At 42.1% G+C, this 18,917-nt stretch overlaps 1 protein-coding gene across 2 annotated transcripts in view; it reads left to right on the top strand.

Moving 5' to 3' along the window:
• SPON1 (spondin 1) overlaps positions 1-18,917 on the top strand; it is a 1,167,370-nt gene that overhangs the window by 162,491 nt on the left and 985,962 nt on the right. The window lies entirely within an intron of this gene.

Here is an 18,917-nt window from a genome sequence, read left to right on the forward strand (position 1 = left end):
CCCTGCTTAACTCGCAACATTTTGTAGATTAAATGGTGATTTGTTTTCTTCTGAGCAATGAGTTAGTGATGGGATGCAAATGTTTGCCATCATACATTCATCTTACTATGGGTTGGGGGGAGATGGGTGTAGCTTGGAATAAAAAAAATGACAAATTTATGAGCTTGTTGTGCCTTTGACTCGGTTTAGATAGCGAGGTGTGTTCAGTGTTTGTTGCAGAGTTTGTCAAGACTTTGCTTCATTTTCAGGTTGTTGAATTGTTTAATAATGGAACAAACATTTGATATTACGAGTTTTACCAACCGGATTTTTTTTTAGAGCAATCCATTATTGCCAAGCACTTGACTGGGCTCTGTGCTTTATATGTTAAAACATGAAATTGCAACTGGATCTCATGCCTTGCTCTGATCATGGGAACTGGATGCAAGGCGATCTACTCACAAGAAGGGAAGCATGAGTTGGTGACAAGTGCAATATCAGACTCATTACACCCCTGACACCCAGGGTAATCTTGCTTTCATACAAGGGTTTCACTTTCAGTGTAAAACAGACTCTGCCAAGTATTGAGTATTAAGGATAAACAGCTGTCACTAGAGCAACCATGTATCTTTATGTTGCTTCACTGAAAGATCGATGAGAATAATAGAAAATACATTTGATTCCCTGTCTCTCCATTTCTCTCTCTCTTTCTCTCTCACTACGTGCGCTCGTGCGAACACACACATGCGTGCACACACAAACATTTTACTTATTTAGAAGCTAAATGTCGACTACCCATCAATTTAGATTGGGAAGTCCTATCACTTGGTAGTCAGATATTCAGAATGCAAGCTAGAATGTGACAGATTGTGTTTATTTGTTCCTGTATGGAGTGTGTAGATGCAGGTCTCTGTGAGTCACCCGGATGTTTGCATATTTCCCAATTGAGCAGTAGTCTGACAGATAAAATGAGGAAGGACCGGACACGTATATTTGTGGGCTGTGCATGGAACGCATTGGTTCCAGCAAGTGGACTCTGAGAACCTCGTCAGACTCCCTGTGTTCACTGCTACATTTAAGTTAGCGCAAGCGCTGTAATCTGTAATTGTGGCTGAAGGATGTGCAGATTGCTTGAAGTTCTAAATAAGTCACTCTGCTCCTGAATGACAGAAGTGAATGAATTTTCTTAACATACATCACTATGTGATTGCGTGAATGTTTTTTAACCACTGTGCTTTTTTTGTACTTATAAATTAGAGGTAGATAGCGAAACGAATTGCCTTTTCTGAGGAGAAATTTGGGAGAGAATATATGTAAAACCTGGGGTAAATAGTTTGGAGCTCAGTGTTTCAGCTGAGGCAGTTAAGAAGCAATCTCAGACGAGACAATTATTTGGTCTGAAATGCAGACTACTTGCCCTTAATATAACCAGTCAGTGGTTTATTTGCTTTAGGAGTTGTTCCATAAACAGTTTCCAATCCCAAATAATTGTTTTAAACTGTAATTTTGTTTGAATAGCCTTCCAGCCACTAAAATGTGCTGAAGTGCTTTATAGATGAACAAAATGCTTCGTCGTTGGAACAGATTGGATGGAAGGGTCTCGGTTGATGTGAAGTAAGTGAGAGTCCACAGACCGTCAGTGAGTGCAGTGTTTATCATCTTAGTGTGAGTGAGCTGTATGGCACCTGGCTTATTCTTTAGGTATTGTTTCAGCACTCTTGCTTTTAAAGTGATGTGTTTGCAGTGAATGTGGATAAACAATGAGTGAAAATGTCGAATATGTTATTTGCATAAAATAAACTTTTCAAGAAAATGAAAACAATAAGTATGAGTGAGATTGATATCGTGTGGACTTTTACTGCCATGGTAATGTGTGAAGTATAGCTGACATTTTTCACATTTCTTTCAGTTATGAGCTTTCTTTATTGAAATAGCAATCATTGAGCAAAAATAACTTTATAACAGTCCTACTATGTGGGGCATGCTTTTAATAGTTTAATAGGGGTACATTTGCATGACTGGTTAGGGTAAATAACACTTAACCAGGCAAAAGTCCCCTTAGTTTGCTGTTTGCCATGGAAATGGACTATTGGCAGTATCCGACCGATTTCTAGGGCAATCAGGCAGTGACCAACGGGCTGGTCTGACTGGCCAGGGTGTTGCCTGTTTTTTTGGCTGTTTGAGGGCCTGTTTTATGGTTTGTTGGGACGGTTTTTACTGTTGATTTCCCTGATATTAAAGCAGACATTGACTGCAGGAAGCTGAAATCATGCAGTCATCCATATAATGCGAAACACTTATACAGCATGTCAAAAATGCCCCAACGTGCAAACCTCGCCCACTTTTGTTTAGCTATCTAATTCACACATTTACAAAGTCACCACAAACAGCACCCTCGCTTACCTTGCAGACAAACTCAAGATCTCTGGTGATTCTCGGCACACCTGCAGCCAGGACACCATCAGAATGCAAACTAAGAAATGTAAAAATGTAAAAACAAAAGAACATGGGTTTTCTGCCTATGCACCGAGGATCTGGAGCAACATCCCCTTACGTAGGACTGCCCCAACACTGCTTTAATTTAGAGTTGAAGACTCATCTCTACAATACATCAAATTAAATCACAATACACTAACCATCCACAACTCAGCTTCCTCTGAGATTTCTCTCTAACTTTAGGCGTAGCTTTCACCTTCTACAGAGCTTTTCTACTTTTTGGCTAGGTTTACACTATCAGCATACCATTTACATGGCTATATATATATATTTATATATATATATATATATATAAGTCTTGAACAATCATTGGATCCATTCTTAATAAGAAATACAGTAGAGGTATTACAAGCATTATAAGAAAACCTTAAACTGGAGACATGACTGGACAACACAACGCTTCAAACACATAAGTATATATATATATATATATATATATATATATATATATATATATATATATTTTTTTTTTTTTTTATTAAATATGCGTTTATTGTGGTTAAATGAAAAGAGAACTAACAATCAAATGTCGTACAGTATGACAATAATTTGACCATGGGCATGCCCAAGTATATTAGGCATAGATACAAACAGAGTGCTAAGTGAATAAAGTGTGTTATCTTCGTAATGGGAGATAGAGTTGTCTCTTGTTGACCCAGCACATCAATGTGGCTCTTTCAGAGGATATGAGAGAAGTAAGAAACTATTGTAACAACTACAACATAACACGTACCCACTTATATTATCTTACACATCAGGCCTTGATTGCCACATTTGCTGTATGTTCAAGGACAGTGATCAAATGTCAGTTTGTCTTTTTATTAATGGTTTCTTATCTTATCCTGGAACAGGTTTGTATTTCTTTCCCTTATTATAGTTAGAGGTTTGTGTCAAGTGATCTGTCTGGCAATCATTGCGAACCAAAGGACTGCAAAATGTCATTTTTTTCCTAATACACAACATTTAAAGCTTGTGAATGTATAGTACAAGTATTTCAAAATATATCATGAGTAATAACATTTTTGTTATTCACAAGTGTGATGCAAACAAAGATTTAAACAGAAGCAAAACAAATCAGAACACTTTACTTGGTGATGTGCAAATGACAAATATTCTCAGAAACTCAATTTCCAAACATTATACACTATATAGTTTTAGCAGAAAAACAATGTTAGGGGGAAATGTTGTGGCCATTTCAATGGAAAATCTGCTGACTGCAAATAAGTGTGCCACCACTTCATGCTTCATGTATGTATTTATTAAAATTGATAGATTTTAAACATTATTTGAAAAACATTCCTGCTCCCGCCCTGATGACAATGAGATTAATTAACTAAGAGGCAAGTCAGCAGTCTTGTGTATCCTGTGTGGCTAGATTTGTACAATATAAAGAGCAAATGTTTAGCTATTAATCAAACAAAAGTGTTTTTTTGTACAGCTGATATGCTGAACCTGCATATTTTTATATGTGATAAAGAAGAACTTGGTGGCTCAGTGAATTAAAATATTTGCCCAGGATACCATAATTTGAAACCAATTTATGGTTCAAGAGCATCATAATTAGGTCAAGTAGAATATTTAAGTCACTAGTCCTGCAGATCTAACATTTTTATGATTTTTTGAGGCATGACACATATTACTCTTACCTTCTTTTTGCTTCTCAAAAGTTTCATACTGAGTAAAAATAGTGTACCAGTCTATTCTTAGGACACACTGTGCAGTGGTGTCATTCGAAGGAGTTGCAAAGTTGGGTGGGAATGCAGGTCAAAGCACATCCATGACCAATGCTGGCTTTAACACTAGGGTACCTGGTGTGGCAACCTTTTTGGCATCCCCCATGCCCTCCTTAATGGATTTCTTCACTACCACCTTGCAAAAGTACCCCTCATTTCTCCATAGCCCTCCTCTTGCATACATTTAATTTGTTTTAAAGCATTGGTAATGGCTGGCTTTACTAATCCACTAAGTTATTCACATAAAATACTGATTGGTTCTTTGCAGCAGGCATATTAACCCTTTACGGGTAGTCAAATCTGCCACTAGACAAAACTCAGATCTCTCACTCTCTAGCAGGAACATTAATCAAAAGAGTTAGCTTGACATTTTTCTTGCTGCCTGAAAGCTGGATGCACAAGGAACTCTGCAGCAGGTGCTTTTAAATCTCATTGCTAAACACAGCACCCCGTCAGCTCAGTGCCCCCCCCTGCAGATCAGTGTCCAATGCAGTCGCACCAGTCGCACTGCCCTAAAGCCTGCCCTGTCCTGGACCTTTATAAGGGCCCAGCACCAAAGGTTCTCCCGATGCTTGCAGCACTCCTTTACTTTGTGGATGTTGACACTCTCCATACTGCAGCACACAGCACTGATTTTGCCAGATATAGGCACATGCTGCAGTGCTCAGTTTAGTCTTGGGATCTGGGCAGAGCTGAGGGTAATTCTGTAGGACACCAATACAAATATGGTTAAATCCTCATCTGTAACGCTAGGGCCCTCTTGCTATCCCTTAGCCATCTGAGGGGTTTGATTCAGTAACAAGCAAAAGGATGCAGGGAACTGTGTTGGCATGAAAGGATGGCTTTGAGTGAGCAGAAAATGGAAGTCTTTCTGTCCCTGTATGTAAGATATGGTTTGTAGTGGTAGACAGAGATATTTGCTCCACCTGTGAAGGTCTCTGTCCAGCATATGATGTTCTCCATCATATTTGCTGAGTACTATAAAACATAGAAAAGGAGATCAAACTGTTGATTAATACATTGTGAAACAAAATTTTATTTTTTTTAAAGTATACTATGTACAGGTAGGTGTAAGAGTGAAAGAATGGGTGTGAAATTGTAGTTTAAGTGCATTGATTGACGTGACATCCTTGGCATGATATTCCCCCAAACATTTTGTCGTCACCCCTCATGTCTGCTGAATTTGCTTTTTGTTGGCTTTAGGAATCTGCACTTTATCACTGCTAACCAGTGCTAAAGTACTTATGCTCTCTCCTTCAAACATGGTAAAACTGGTCTACAGCAAATTGGCTTATTTAATTAACTTCTAAGTCCATACTAAGTGGTACTGCATGGATCTGTAAATTAAATGCTACTTACTAGTGGGCTTGTAGCACTCATTGTTCTATCCACTAAAGTTGCACTCTAAAGGCCTGCCACTGCAGGTTGTAGTTTTAAATTGCCTAAACCTTCCTTTTTAATACCTCTAAGGTAAGCCCTAAAGGCTCACAGGGCAGGGTGCACTGTAAAGCGTTGTTAAGTTTTACATGTTCTAGCAGTGAAAATCTACTAAATCATCATTGCTCTAAGGCCTGTCTCTCCTATTGACTAACAGTGGGTTACTGTTATATATTAAATAAATTCTAACTTTAGATCGGAAGCAGGTAGAGACATGCTGTTTACAGTCAAATGTACTGTACTTTAATAACCCTCTTCAATGGTAAAGTTAAATTGTAAGTTAGAATTCTGAGAATGTCACTTCTAGAAAGTTGGCATTTTCTTGTCCCAACTATTTGTGCCTTCTGCCCGTTTCCTGGGTCTCATTACTGTTAATGTTTCTGCTGTTGGGGGTTGTGTATTGCTTCCAAACAGTAACATACCGTGGGCTTGGATGTGGGCAGGATGGGCGATCCCAACAGGACAACTGGAGAGGGGCTGCACCCAGCCTAACTTAAACTTTGTCATTAGGCCTGCCTTACCTATTGTCACTCCCAGACAGTTTGGAGCCTTGATAAGGGAAGGGAAGAGCTTCCCTGAACCTGTGTGGTAGTTGAATAGGGGGTCCCACCACACAATTGCTTGTATCCGGAGTAAATATTGGACATCCAGAGCCACATATCAGAACACTCCTAGACCTATGGAAGTTACAGAAGAAGGACTGCTCTGCTGCCGGAGGGCTGCCTTACTGTTTGAAGGACTGCCTTACTGTCTCAGAAGGAAGACTGGACCTTCTTGCCTTCACCTCAGGCGAACCAGAGTGACTCCAAAGGTCAGTTGGCTGCCCTCATTAGTGAGTAAGATGAACACAATAAACTTCAGAGGATTCCCTGCAAGTGCCCAACTGACTTGCTGCAACTAGACCTTCCTGGATCTCCAACTGGACCAGCTTGAGACCTTCCGGACTCTGCTAGAGTGAATCTTGATCAACAAGATGTTTCTTGCAGTGCCTGGACCCTTGCAGGCATCAGAGTGCACTCCTAAAGAAAGTGTGAAAATCCAGATATTCGCCGTCCTCACAACTGGGCTTGTTTGTGTCAAGACTTTGCTGTCCACAACAACTACCAAAATGAAGTTCCGGTGAAATTGGCTCTTTATGCCAGCAGCAACTGACATCAGTGACTGTCAATGTGAGACCTACACTTCGAGGTACTGCAACAACAGCCCATGGGGAGCGCTAACTCAAAGCTACAGCAACAACCATTGCAAGACGCTTGACAGACTCTTTGTGCTACAGTGAGTATCGTCCATGATGCTCAGCCTCTTCTGACTGGCTCTTCTAATGCTAACGGAACTCTGTGTGATACTAACCTGGTCCCTGTATTAGACCAGCGCTTCATCAAGGTCAGCGTCAACTTGGTACTTCACCCACTCTAGCACGACCGGATGTCTGCAAGTGGAGCTTTGTGCTTTTAAGCTCTATTTTTACCCAAAACTTTGAAGTTGAATATCTCCAGTTGTGCTGATTACATTGTTGCGATTGCCCTTGTGTTGTGTTTCACTTTATTACTCTTTGTGTGCCAAATAAATACTTTACATATTGCCTGTACGTTAAGCCTGACTTCTTTTGTGCCAAGTTACCAGAGGGTTAAGCATATAATTTAATGAGTTTTATGGTTCAGCCTGACAAGAATTGTGGTTGTTGCTCGAGTAGAGCTTCCACCTCTCTCAATCAATAACCAAATTTCTTACATGTATTAATAAAAAAGTAGAACATATTTGATTGTGATATTATGGTAGTACAACTATATTGTATCAGGATGGTGTTTGTGGCTGATGTACTTGTCCACCATACAATACTGACAAGCCTCACAATAATGCTGCAGCCAAACTACCAGCTCATGTGAACAGGCATTGACAAAGCCAATAGGTCTTCCCTTGGGGATCTGCTGACCATTTGATTATGGTGTTTAGAATTGTCAAAGATGCATGTCTTACCTTGCATTGCAGAATGCCCAAAAGAGGGAAAATATTATGATTCCAGCTTTCAAGGTTTTCATTTCAGCATTAAGGATGCTTTCTTTACACCTGACACAGTGCCAAAATCCAACATGCTGGCAGCATTCTGCTCTCAATTGAGCACACATTGTCCTTTCCCTCCTTTGCCAAGTGCTTTCATAGCCACTTTTCGTGTTCCTATGACACCCACCCATCACAAGCATACAACAACCACAATGCCAAGGCACACCTATAAGTAGTGCCTAGCCAATGGAAAAACTCACACAAACCCTAGGGTATGCGGTTACACACATTCCTGAAAATGTTACACAGAGTGAGGCAATGCACATCCTGAAAAAGACACAAGTGCTAAGAGGCTTCATCATTTGTAGACAGTTGCTACACAAATAGAAGTGACAACGAGTACACAGATAAAAACCTTAGTTGACTGGTTCTCACTGCATTTGGAATCATCTCCCACCTGGCAAAACTCAAAAGGTCAACGAAGCTCATTGGGACCACTCTTCTAGCAAGCTGTGCACTCAAGACTGTTTCATCTTGATTGATTCCAGAATAAAACAAAATCCTGAAAAGTGCTTCTGCACCCTTGTTGAGTTAATAACTCAATCAGTCTTAAGTAATAGGTGGGCCAAATATTTTCAAGCCTCAGCTCGTGAATGGGGTCTTGAGTTAGTGCGGACCCTTAACTTTGCTCTCCCTGTTGATTTATTGGTTCGCCTAACACTAGTTTGTTGTTTAGTTTTATATCCTGCTCTTTTCCTCACTACATATCATAAACAGGGAAACAATGCAAAGTGCAGGCTATAGCTTGACATTAGACCAATCAAAGCACTTTTCATCTGCATAGACCAGTAGCAAAGTCTGCAGTGTGCCACAGACAATATGCTCTGTGCAGAAACCCATCCTTCGTTCCTCCTATTAACTGTCCCAGTCTCATGTGTATTGGAGTATGTTGCTTGACAGAATGTCTTGTGGCCACCTTTGTCCCCCAGGATAAAATGTTGCTTGGCTCTCCCACATTACTTCAAAACAACCATCAGCAAAAACAACAGTGCTTTAAAAACATATAAATAAAATATCAAATTAAACCAGGAGCGAGGAGTGCATTAGGAGGGGGTGTTGGAGGCAAATTGGAAGCAGGATAGGAGGGCAAAAGGGGCAAGAGCAGCATTGGGGAAATAGCAGGGAGGGAAATGCAGTTGTAAAACAAAAACACGCAGAAAAACACATGATTCAGTTGATGGCTGGAAACACATGCACTCTCATGGAGTGCTTCACAAAAAAAGAAAAAACAATCCAGAAAAGTGGGCACTGGTAGAAGCATAGAAGCAGCCAGTCAGAGAGGAGGTAAAGAACCAATTCTCCACTGGAGGGACAAACAGGAGATGGCCGGGCTAATACAAATAAAACCACTGAATGAAAGAAAGAAAATAAAACTGTCAAAACAAAAAGCCAATGGAAAGCAATGGGTGGAGTTGCTTTCCAGGTCACTTGGCAACATGTCCCCAATACCTTTTCCACACCCAGACAGCTGTGTTAGGTTTTAATCTAAAAATAGAACAATTAGTCAATCCCACATATGTAGACATGCCTCATTTTGCCTAATCCCAGGAACCTCGATGAGGCCATAGATCCGGAGTGATGGCTATTTGCAAGCCCTGTCTCATGGTTATATTGTGCAACCTACAACAGGCTACTACTGTCTTGCACACAATGTATGAGCAGCACTCACCCTTTACAGTCAAGGCATCTGAAGTGCTGCATAAGAATGTTGAAAATGTATTCAGTAATGGCTCATGTTCGTGGGTGCCCTACTATACCTATATTGAGGCTGTGTAGTTGGATGTCAGAAGGTTGTGAGGCGGTGGGAAGAAAACGCATATCTGGTGTCACCTGTAAGAAAGGCATGATATAACTTAAGATGTGATTTTATTCTAAATTCACTACATCACATATACATCCATGCAGTCAGTGTTAAGGTAATGGATGTCCCTGTACTATAGCACATAATGAGTTATTATGTTGGAGATGCCATCCTCCAAATGAACATGCAGCTCCAGTGTGAGACTTTATAGTTTACCTATCACTTATCACAGAAATCCCCATCAAACAGTCAACATGCAAAAGGTGACTGATAAAATATGTAGCTGTTGTGTGCATGACCAGAAAAGGCAGCATTCACTAAAGTGAAGCAGCCTGTGGTATTGTAGATAGCTTGCATATTGATGGTGTACCAGTGGTGTCTGTTGTTGCAATGTATTCCCTGTGGTGAAGTGGCTGAAGAGCCACATGGGTGCAACTGATGGAACCTAATACATGAGAGAATTGGTCAAAGGCATATAACTCCCTTGCCATTGTTTGCCTTTCATCCATTGATTGTGGCAAGGCAATAAACTGGTGCACTATTCTGGCAACGCATCAAATCTACCTGGTACAAACATCAAGGCTGGCTTGCCATCAAGACTATGCTTATATTGCCAGACATGACCCTCTATAAAGACCCAAGGATCATGAAAGTGATCCAGCCAGTATTTTGAGATGGGTAGATATTGCCTTGGAGCAGACTGGGGGTGAATCGAGCTCCTGTATCCAGTATATATCCATGTCAAGGGTCACTTCAAGGAAGAAGTAGTCCTTTGCTATGATTGCTTCCTGTACATCCCAAAGATGTAGATTCTTTAAACCATCTTTCTCTTCCTGAAATAATAATTGTTCCTTAAAATGCTTTAAAGACATTCCCCATCATAGTAAACCCAGAAAATAGTTGATCGTGTGTGTTCAGTTCTTATATAGCCAGCCCGGTATCTGATTGTTTGGTGTTGTAATTAAGTTCACCCATAATTGTGTGGTGGACTCCTGAGTCAATCCCTCCACTTTTCTCTATCAGGTGTATTCCATGTGTTGGCAGCCTTGCTGTAATGTGTTTTTAAAGAAATATCTAAGGTGAAGAAAAAATATTAGTTCAATAAATCACACTATACTTTTCGAAAAAACGAAAATCACTAAATAATATAAACAATTTCCTACAATATTCCTACTTTTCCCTCGTTATTTGTTTCCTCCTTTGTTTTCTATTTGGAGTGTGTTGCACCAGTAATTCACCACGTGTGGTGATTGGTTTACTTTAAGACTTGGAGTACCTTTGAACCTGTTTTATCAGTGTTAGAGCTGTGGTAGAATTAGAAATGTAATTTGTGAGCAGCAATTGTCTTACTCTTTGAGGGTGTGTTTTTATTTGTGTCTCGGTCCCTAAACCCCTCCTTTAATTTCCCTTAACCCCACACACCTTGAAGTACTTATTCCCCATTTCCTGTCGCTCTTACATACCCCCCAAACATTTACTACAGAAATGTATCCCTATATATGAAGAGATCACCTCTACAGATGCCGCAGTGGCAACGGAGATGTCTGGCCGGAGGTTTGTGAATTGCAATTTGTAGTTCGCAAATAATACTACTAGAGTACCACTTTACATACTCCAAATGCAGTTTGTGAATTGGCCCAATGAGTCAGAACCTGTCAAAATATTCCTTAATGTAAACAGCATCATAAACACTTTCCACTGTCCAAACCGTACCCATTTCGAACAGAATTTTTACTGGCTTTCCAATGGCAATGTCTTGTACAACCAGTGGACTTTTGAAACACTTTATTTGAAGTTCTCCCGGGCAGATTACTAAAACCACCGCCTACTTAAGAAATGTTTCTGTAATTAATTATAACAACCCAAGTTTTTGAATACATTTTAGACACATTTGAGTAATTATGTCCTGCAGCTTTATTGTGTTAATGAGGATCTATTTTTATGTGTTAATGTGTGCATGTATTTACACATGAATCTGTTGCCTTAGCTGTCAGATGCAAATAAGAAATACCCTGATTGATGTTAGAAAGCTCATGCCATGCATTATATATCGTAACCGAAATGCAACCCATCATTTAATTTAAAATGTAATTTGTACAACATTTCAAGCTTCTGAATGTCTTTCAGGAAATAATTTTAAAATTAAAGTAATGGATGTACAAAAAATGATTGTGTCACATAAATTCTAGGATTACTTCAGTAGGATATGTAGCTAAAGCATCTATTATTTCTAAATTGTGCAAAACTATAGGTATTTTTTGTCATGCGTGGCTGTTGTGTCAATTTTTCTGTTAGTACTCCAAGAACTCTAGGATAACTTTCTTGTGTTGTTGAATAAACAGTGAATATGGAAATGGGGCATGAATGCAAATATTTCCAAAATTGCTTCAAGTTAAACAAAATTAATGAATGATGGTTAAACTAAAACTTAAAAACCCTTGTAATAGTGCCTTGTCTCAGGTGCCGGTGTCGTGGAGACGAGTCCGTAGAGTCCGGTGGGAGATGGTGTTGAAGACGGCGGACAGGTAGAGGAGGATGAGAGCCGCGGTCTCAGCCCTGTTTAGCAGGATGCGAATGTTGTCTGTGGTGGCGAGGAGGGCGGCCTCAGTGCTGTGGTTGCTCCGGACACCTGATTGAGAGGGGTCAAGGATGTTATAGAGTTCAATGTGTTTGGTGAGTTGACTGTTGACAGCCTTTTCGATGACCTTGGCTGGGAAAGGGAGTAGAGAGATGGGCTGTTGGTTTCTTCAGTAAGTGCTTGATTTAAGCGTGTTTCCAGATTTCTGGAAGGTGGCGGTTTCAAAGTAGCGGTTAATGATGTGCCACAGCTTGGGTGCGATGGTGCTGCTTGCTTTGTTGAAGATGTGGTGGGGGCAGGGATCGGAGTGGATAGAGTTCATGATGTTGAGGGCTTCCTCGTCGGAGATGTTGGCCCAACAGAGTAGGCGGTGGGGGTTTGGAGGTGCTTCGGTGGTGGCTATGACGGTGTTGGACGTGGGATGGTCCTGGGTCGGGAAGCTGTTGTTGAAGTCACGAAGAGCTCTTTGCTGTTCTGTGCACTTTTGTTAATGCATTCCTGGAAGGCGTTTATCTTGGTGGTCCTGATGAGTTGGTGGTGTGTGTTTAAGGCTTTTTTGAAAGCTTCGTGGTTAGTGGGGGTCTTGCCGGTCCGCCATTTCCTTTCGATGCGTCTGCAGTTTTGTTTGGACTCCTTGAGGGCTGGGGTGAACCAGTTGGCTTTCATTGATGAGCGTCTGTTGGAGGGTTTGTTGATGGGGGCTAAGGTGTTGGCGCAGTCTGAGATTCAGTTGATGAGGTCCCGGGCAGCTGTTTTACTGTCAAAGTAGTACTGGGGAGGAGGATTGTTATGGCTGGTGAGTAGCTGGTCTTTGGTGTTCTTGTTCCAGCTCCTGTGGGGTGGTAGGTGAGCGAGGTGTCGGTCCGGGGATTTACTGAAGGTAAAGTGGATACAGTGGTGGTTGGTCCATTGGAGTTCAGTGATGTGGCTAATGGAGAAGTGGTTGCTTTTGGTAAAGCTGGGGTCGAGTGTGTGTCCAGCGGAGTGGGTTGGTGAGGTAATGAGTTGCTTGAGTCCGAGGTTGGCAAGGTTTTCGAGCAGCGTTGTGGAGTTGTTGTCATTGGCGTTTTCCAGGTGGAAATTGAGGCCCTTGTGGAGTTTATAGTCCTTGGAAGCGAGCACCTGGGTGGTGGCCATGTCAGCGATGGTGTCACAGAATGGGGGGTGGGAGCCCGGCAGCCTATAGCTGAGGGTGCCTCACAGAGTGGTGTTAGAGTTGGTTCCAGTCTGGAAGAGGAGGAGTTCCATGTTGGTTGAGGAGTCTTCGGTGCTGATGCAGAGGCAAAGGGACCCTTTGTGGATGATGGTGATGCCTCCCCGGGGCAGTTCTTGCTGTCTTTGTGGATGATCTTTTAGCCTTCTGGGATGGCGATGGCGATGTCAGGGGTTAAGTCGGGTTTCTGTGAGGAAGGCGACGTCCGGGGATGTGGTGTCGATGAGGTTCCAGAGTTCGATGGCGTGCCTCTGGATGGAGCGAGTGTTGAGCAGGATACATCTGAGGTTGTGTTCTGTGTTGTGGGTCTTCGGGGTGGGCTTGAGTGACGGAGGCTGGTGAATTTGCAGTGGCGACAGGTGAAGGGTCCCTTGGTGTTACTTGGTGATGCCTGCTTACAGTTGTTGTCATGTCCGAGGTTGAGTGCGATGAGTGCTGCTGACGAGTAGCGGTGGTGGGCGAGAGGTCCAGGGGTCCAGGGGTCCTGGGGCTAGTCACGGTCTTTTCACGGACGGCCACAGAAGGGCTTTCCTTTGGCGCGTCTTCAGCATGCCAGCGGCGCAGCCACGCAGCGGCTACTATTAAGTAGGGGGGGAGAGGAGAGGACAGCTGGGAGGCGGGAGAGGGAAACAGTGCAAAAAAGGGGGGCAGGAAGTGGGGGCAGCAGCGGTGGGAAGAGAGAGTGAGAGAGAGGAAGGGGCGGAGCCGCGGGGCAGCAGCGGTGGGGAGAGCGAGGAGAGAGAGGAGTGATAGAAAAAAAAACGAGGGAAAAGGAAAGAGGAAAGTTCAGAAAGCGGAAGTCAGAATGAAAATAGCACACTCACAATGAAAACAGCAGAGCCTGTGGGTGGAGTAGGGCCTCGAACTACTGACAGGGATCAGAGTTCTGGGACAGAGGGTCTTCACTTACTGATGGAGCTACACAGTGGAAGAGCAGTTCACTGACCAGGTCAGTGAAATGCTCTGCCACTGCGTAGCTCCACCAATAAGTGAAGCCCCTCTGTCCCTGAAAACCGCATAGCTTAAGAAGCCTGGAGTCATCTGATATTGACTGGTAAGTTTATTATGACAAGAGAGCTACATGGCAGTAGAGGACACTCACGCAGGATCTCCTCCACTATAAAACTGTTCAAGTGTCACTATTCATACATTAACATTCCAAAACCCCTCCGCATCATAAAATGTCATACAGAATTGTTCACACAGTAATATTCTATGATGCGGGCTAAAAGAACCAAACCCCCACATAAAGTACTATACAGACAAAAAAATCTATTACGTCAAACCACACTCAACATCAGACCGAAGCCTGCTAAGAGTCCCTATCTGTGAATTTTTAAATGCTGTAGAAGAAAAAGAATTCTGAAGTATTAGTTAGTGGTTCCTTTAAAATGGCATCACAACCCAAGAAGCAACTAGTTTGGCAATGTCTACGTGTTCAACCCAATGTTGTGCTATGAAAACGGTGGTTGGGTATGCCACACTGAACAGGTCGTCAGCAGGAGAATGCGTATGCTTTAGATTTTAAAAGGGGAGTTGGGGGTTGCGCTTAAAGCAAAAGTAGAATACAGTGCACACAATACAGATAATACAGGCTGAGTTGTCCCCAGTCAAGCTCACAAAGTGCCTTGCCACTCATCACTCTTGTGATTCAGACCCCGATTTTAAAATAAAGCTGCTTACTGTAGGACTTTGTTTAAAGTATTCATGGGCGCGCATCTTTAGTTTTCCAAGGAGTAAATGTTGTTAGCCACCCAGTGAGTAAATATGTTGCTGGCACATCAAAGATAAAATCGGAAGAGTTCGGGAACTAGAGTTACTGGTCGAGTTTCACAAGCCTGAGGTTAACAGATTAGTTTTTAGGGTCGAGCTTGCATCAAATGCGCTTGCACATGCGTTTCGCTTGCGAGACGCTATAGGAGTCAGAAAAGGGCTCGGAGCCCCGTTCACGCCACGTCGGTGGTCTTTCATTGGTTCATGGGCTTGCCTGTTAAAATCTGCTTGCTTTCATTATTGGAAGGAACGCATACATCATGCCTTTTCCGGTGGTTAGACCTCCTTGAGCGCAGCGACCAAGTTCTGAAAACATGCGAGGCTCGCTGTTTCCTGTCCGGTTTGTGGACTACTTTTTATCTTTTGTTTGCTGTGCGATCTCGCTTGGCAGAAGTCGAGCGCTTTGCATAACATCGACAATGTTACATAGTTAATTGTACTTTTGATGGTTACGTAGATAATTGCACTTTTGTTTTTTTTCTTTCAATGTGGAAATAAAAATCAGGTTGGGAGTTTACAACTTCTAATAGCTGTAACTCGGAGAAATGTGAGACCCTAGTGCATTGCAAATGCTTGTTGTTATTGTCTCTGTTTTACAAAGCACCAAATGCTGTGTTTGTTTTTTCACAAGGTTGATGCATGGCCAAAGACGTCAGGTCATCTATCTTTTTGTCTTTTGCAACAAACACATGGAGGAACTGCTGTGGCAAGCATCTAACAGCCACGGGTGCGCTGAGGTCCCACATGCATGCACCTAATCATTCCCTCAGGGTGACCCAGGAGTGGAGACATGGAGCTTTTGGGACCTTGGAAAGGCTATAATTTGTGGGATTTAAATGCAGCAGAATGGGCTTGGGTCTTACTGTGGCACTCCGGATGTCCAGTCGATCCCTGCTTCCTTGGTTCCCTGGCCCTTCCTTCTTTATCGCGTTGTATGGAATGGAAAAAGTAATGTGTGTGGATTTTCTAGTGAACACCCCATAAACCAAAGTTAGCTTTTGGCCGGTCTCTCTTCTCTTGTTGATCTCATGTTCGCTGCTATACACCTTTCCTTCCTCTTCCTCTCCCTCCCGACCTGTCACTGAGAGTGAAATCAAGGCGCTCCGCTTTAGGGGGTTGGGTGGAGGGTAGGGAATCCCAGAGACTGGAAGGAGACAGTAGCAGAATGATACAAATGACTTTAAACATTTGGATGTGGGGCGAGGATGTTAAGTAAGGATTATATGTGCGAGTGGCAGGATGACAGATATGTTTTTAACTATTTGGTAAGGTACTTGGGAGGGTGTGACTGAGATTGGTGTGGGTGGTAAAATACCTGTTTTTTAGAATTAAAATGTATTCAGGGGCACAAGATTTTGGGTCCACAGCCTGTTCTTGCGTCATAATCTGACCAGGTAAAATGAGTGGTGGCTGTCCTCTCCTTTGTTAATGGACGGTGGGATTATGGTATTTTCATATTCTATGATTTCAGCCAGCTTTTGGCTATCGGGAGATCATGGATCCCTGTAGGTGGTGTTGGGATGATGATGTTCTGCTTCTTAATAGAATACTAGAATTTTGGATTGTCTTTTTTTGGAGCTTCAAATTCTAACCCCATCCCAATGGCTCACCTGGCCCCAGTTTTACATTACTTTTACCATTTATAGTTTTGGATACTTGAGTATTGTTCAGTTTATTTTGCCACCATTCTGTGCCAGGGCCGTACTGCTGTCTACCCTGCCTTTTTCTCCCAAAAAGCACCCTTTAGCAGTGGGGAACTTCTAGGTCTTTTAGACGGCCGTGGCTAACTACTCTGCTTTGTAGACACCTCCGTCCATACTATGCAATGCCGTTCACTTGGAGACTACCCAGGAGCTGTTTTTGACATGGGCAAAGTGTTTCTACTTGTTGTTGTGATATAATGTATACATTTCATATTAAATAAGTATAGTATAACATTTCTGTTGCATGAGTAAAACTTTACAGGTGCACGTGCAGTGACAACTTGTAACCCCCCAATGGGAAGATAGATAAATGAATATGAAGACTTTTCATTTATTACTGTAGCTTTCGTTAGGAAATAGTCACCTTGCCATTTGTAACTACATGTTGCTGTCTCCTCTCCATGTAAGAGCCATGAAGTTTGAGAAATAAGTCTGTATTTTGATCTGTTTCATGGTTCTGCAAATAATGGCAGCATAGAGAGCGCTTTTTTTGCAGGCGTCTTTCTGTTTGTCATCTAAGAAGCAAGGGGCCCTAGTTAACCTTCCACACTTAGAGCTTCTATGTGTCAGATTTTCTACTTTTGACGAAATTGAAAATCCTAATGCGCTGAAAAATCTGCCAGAAGTATCTCACGTGGAGAATCTCCAAGGACCAAACCACTTGGAACATGAAATGAAAATATTTGATTTTCATCTTCATTTTCTTCTGCCAGCAGCTTTTTTTCTACTCTAACAATTTACATCACAAAATATCTACTTTGAAGTTGAATTTCGTTTTGTGTGTAGTGCTACTAATTGCGTGGGCTTGAAGGTGTGACATGAAGAATGTAAAAAATGTCATATTAGGAAAAATTGACATATTACTGCATTAATGTCAACTATGTCAGGATTACTCGACTCACACAGGACTGATACACAAATATGTCTCAAGAGTTATTAAACCTCTGTTTATTCGGTCTGGCTTGACAGCGCAGCTGCCACAAGACCTTATGTGGTCATCAGTAGAAAGGCTTTCAGAAACACAACAAATAAAGGGGCTTAGGCTCACTCATATGTCGATCTTCCTCCTTACACATTTTGATTGGCTAGAAGATGTTTTAATCCACTTAAAAGTGCCTTACAACTAGAACACTTGCAAATGTGATTCTTAGCAGGGATCTTCATTAGATAATGAGGGACATCTCCTCATCTAAGATGACAATGTGGTCAAACTGACAACATTGTATGGTCATCATAGAAGTGAGTCAGTTTCAGTTTTGTTGTATCTTCAAAAGGGTGATGCTGCTCTTGTCTCTCCAGCAGGACAAAGCGTACCCTGAAGGGCACCCCCAGCATGCTTGCTTCCCAGGGCCTCCTAGAGTCACAAAGAATGGGCAGGTTGTGAGCTATTAAAACAATGAGTGTAAAGTCTAACCCTGGGAGGAGAGAGGAAGACCGGGAAGCTGCATACAACCTTCTTTCTCTCTTGCTATTCATGGATCGCGCTCTGTCCTTGTTTACTTGACATGCATACCCTACCAGTGCTGCTAAGTGCAGTTGATTAATTACAGCCTCCTTGGAAATGAAGCAGTTACCATAAAATGCCCATGGTCCTGATGTGCAAGCTCTCCCGGAGCATCTAAGCACACTGACGGCAGTTGAGTCAACAAAGTCTGAGTACTTTGATGGAATCAGAGTACACGTTGCATAACATAAGTATTGAGCTTATAAACTCAGTGTAGATCTGTGCTGACAAGAGCCAGAGACCACGGGTGGTCTAGGATACCAAACCTCTACTGGGTACAGTGATTACAAGCAGCACATCAGAGGGCCCAGAGTGCTTCTGTTTTTTTGGGCTGTCAGCTTCAGTACCGTTGCCTGCTCGGTACTATGATGTTACACCATCTATATGCACATCTGCCATCTGTGCCTTTCCCGCATTCACCAACCATTTATAATTGTGTAAGTGCATCTTTATAGTACCTTGATACTATCTGCAGAACATTCAAGCTGCTATCCAAATCTGACTCATGTATGCAACGTGCAATCTAATAAAATCTGTGAAATGTAGAGAATGTAGGTTAACCCAATGTGACAAAAAGCCAGAATTTCAATATCCTTTGTCGTTATTCTGGAGCAAAAGATTTACGTCCATATTTGGTTT

Source organism: Pleurodeles waltl, chromosome 3_1 (assembly GCF_031143425.1).
Source record: "Pleurodeles waltl isolate 20211129_DDA chromosome 3_1, aPleWal1.hap1.20221129, whole genome shotgun sequence".
Taxonomy (NCBI): Eukaryota; Metazoa; Chordata; class Amphibia; order Caudata; family Salamandridae; genus Pleurodeles; species Pleurodeles waltl.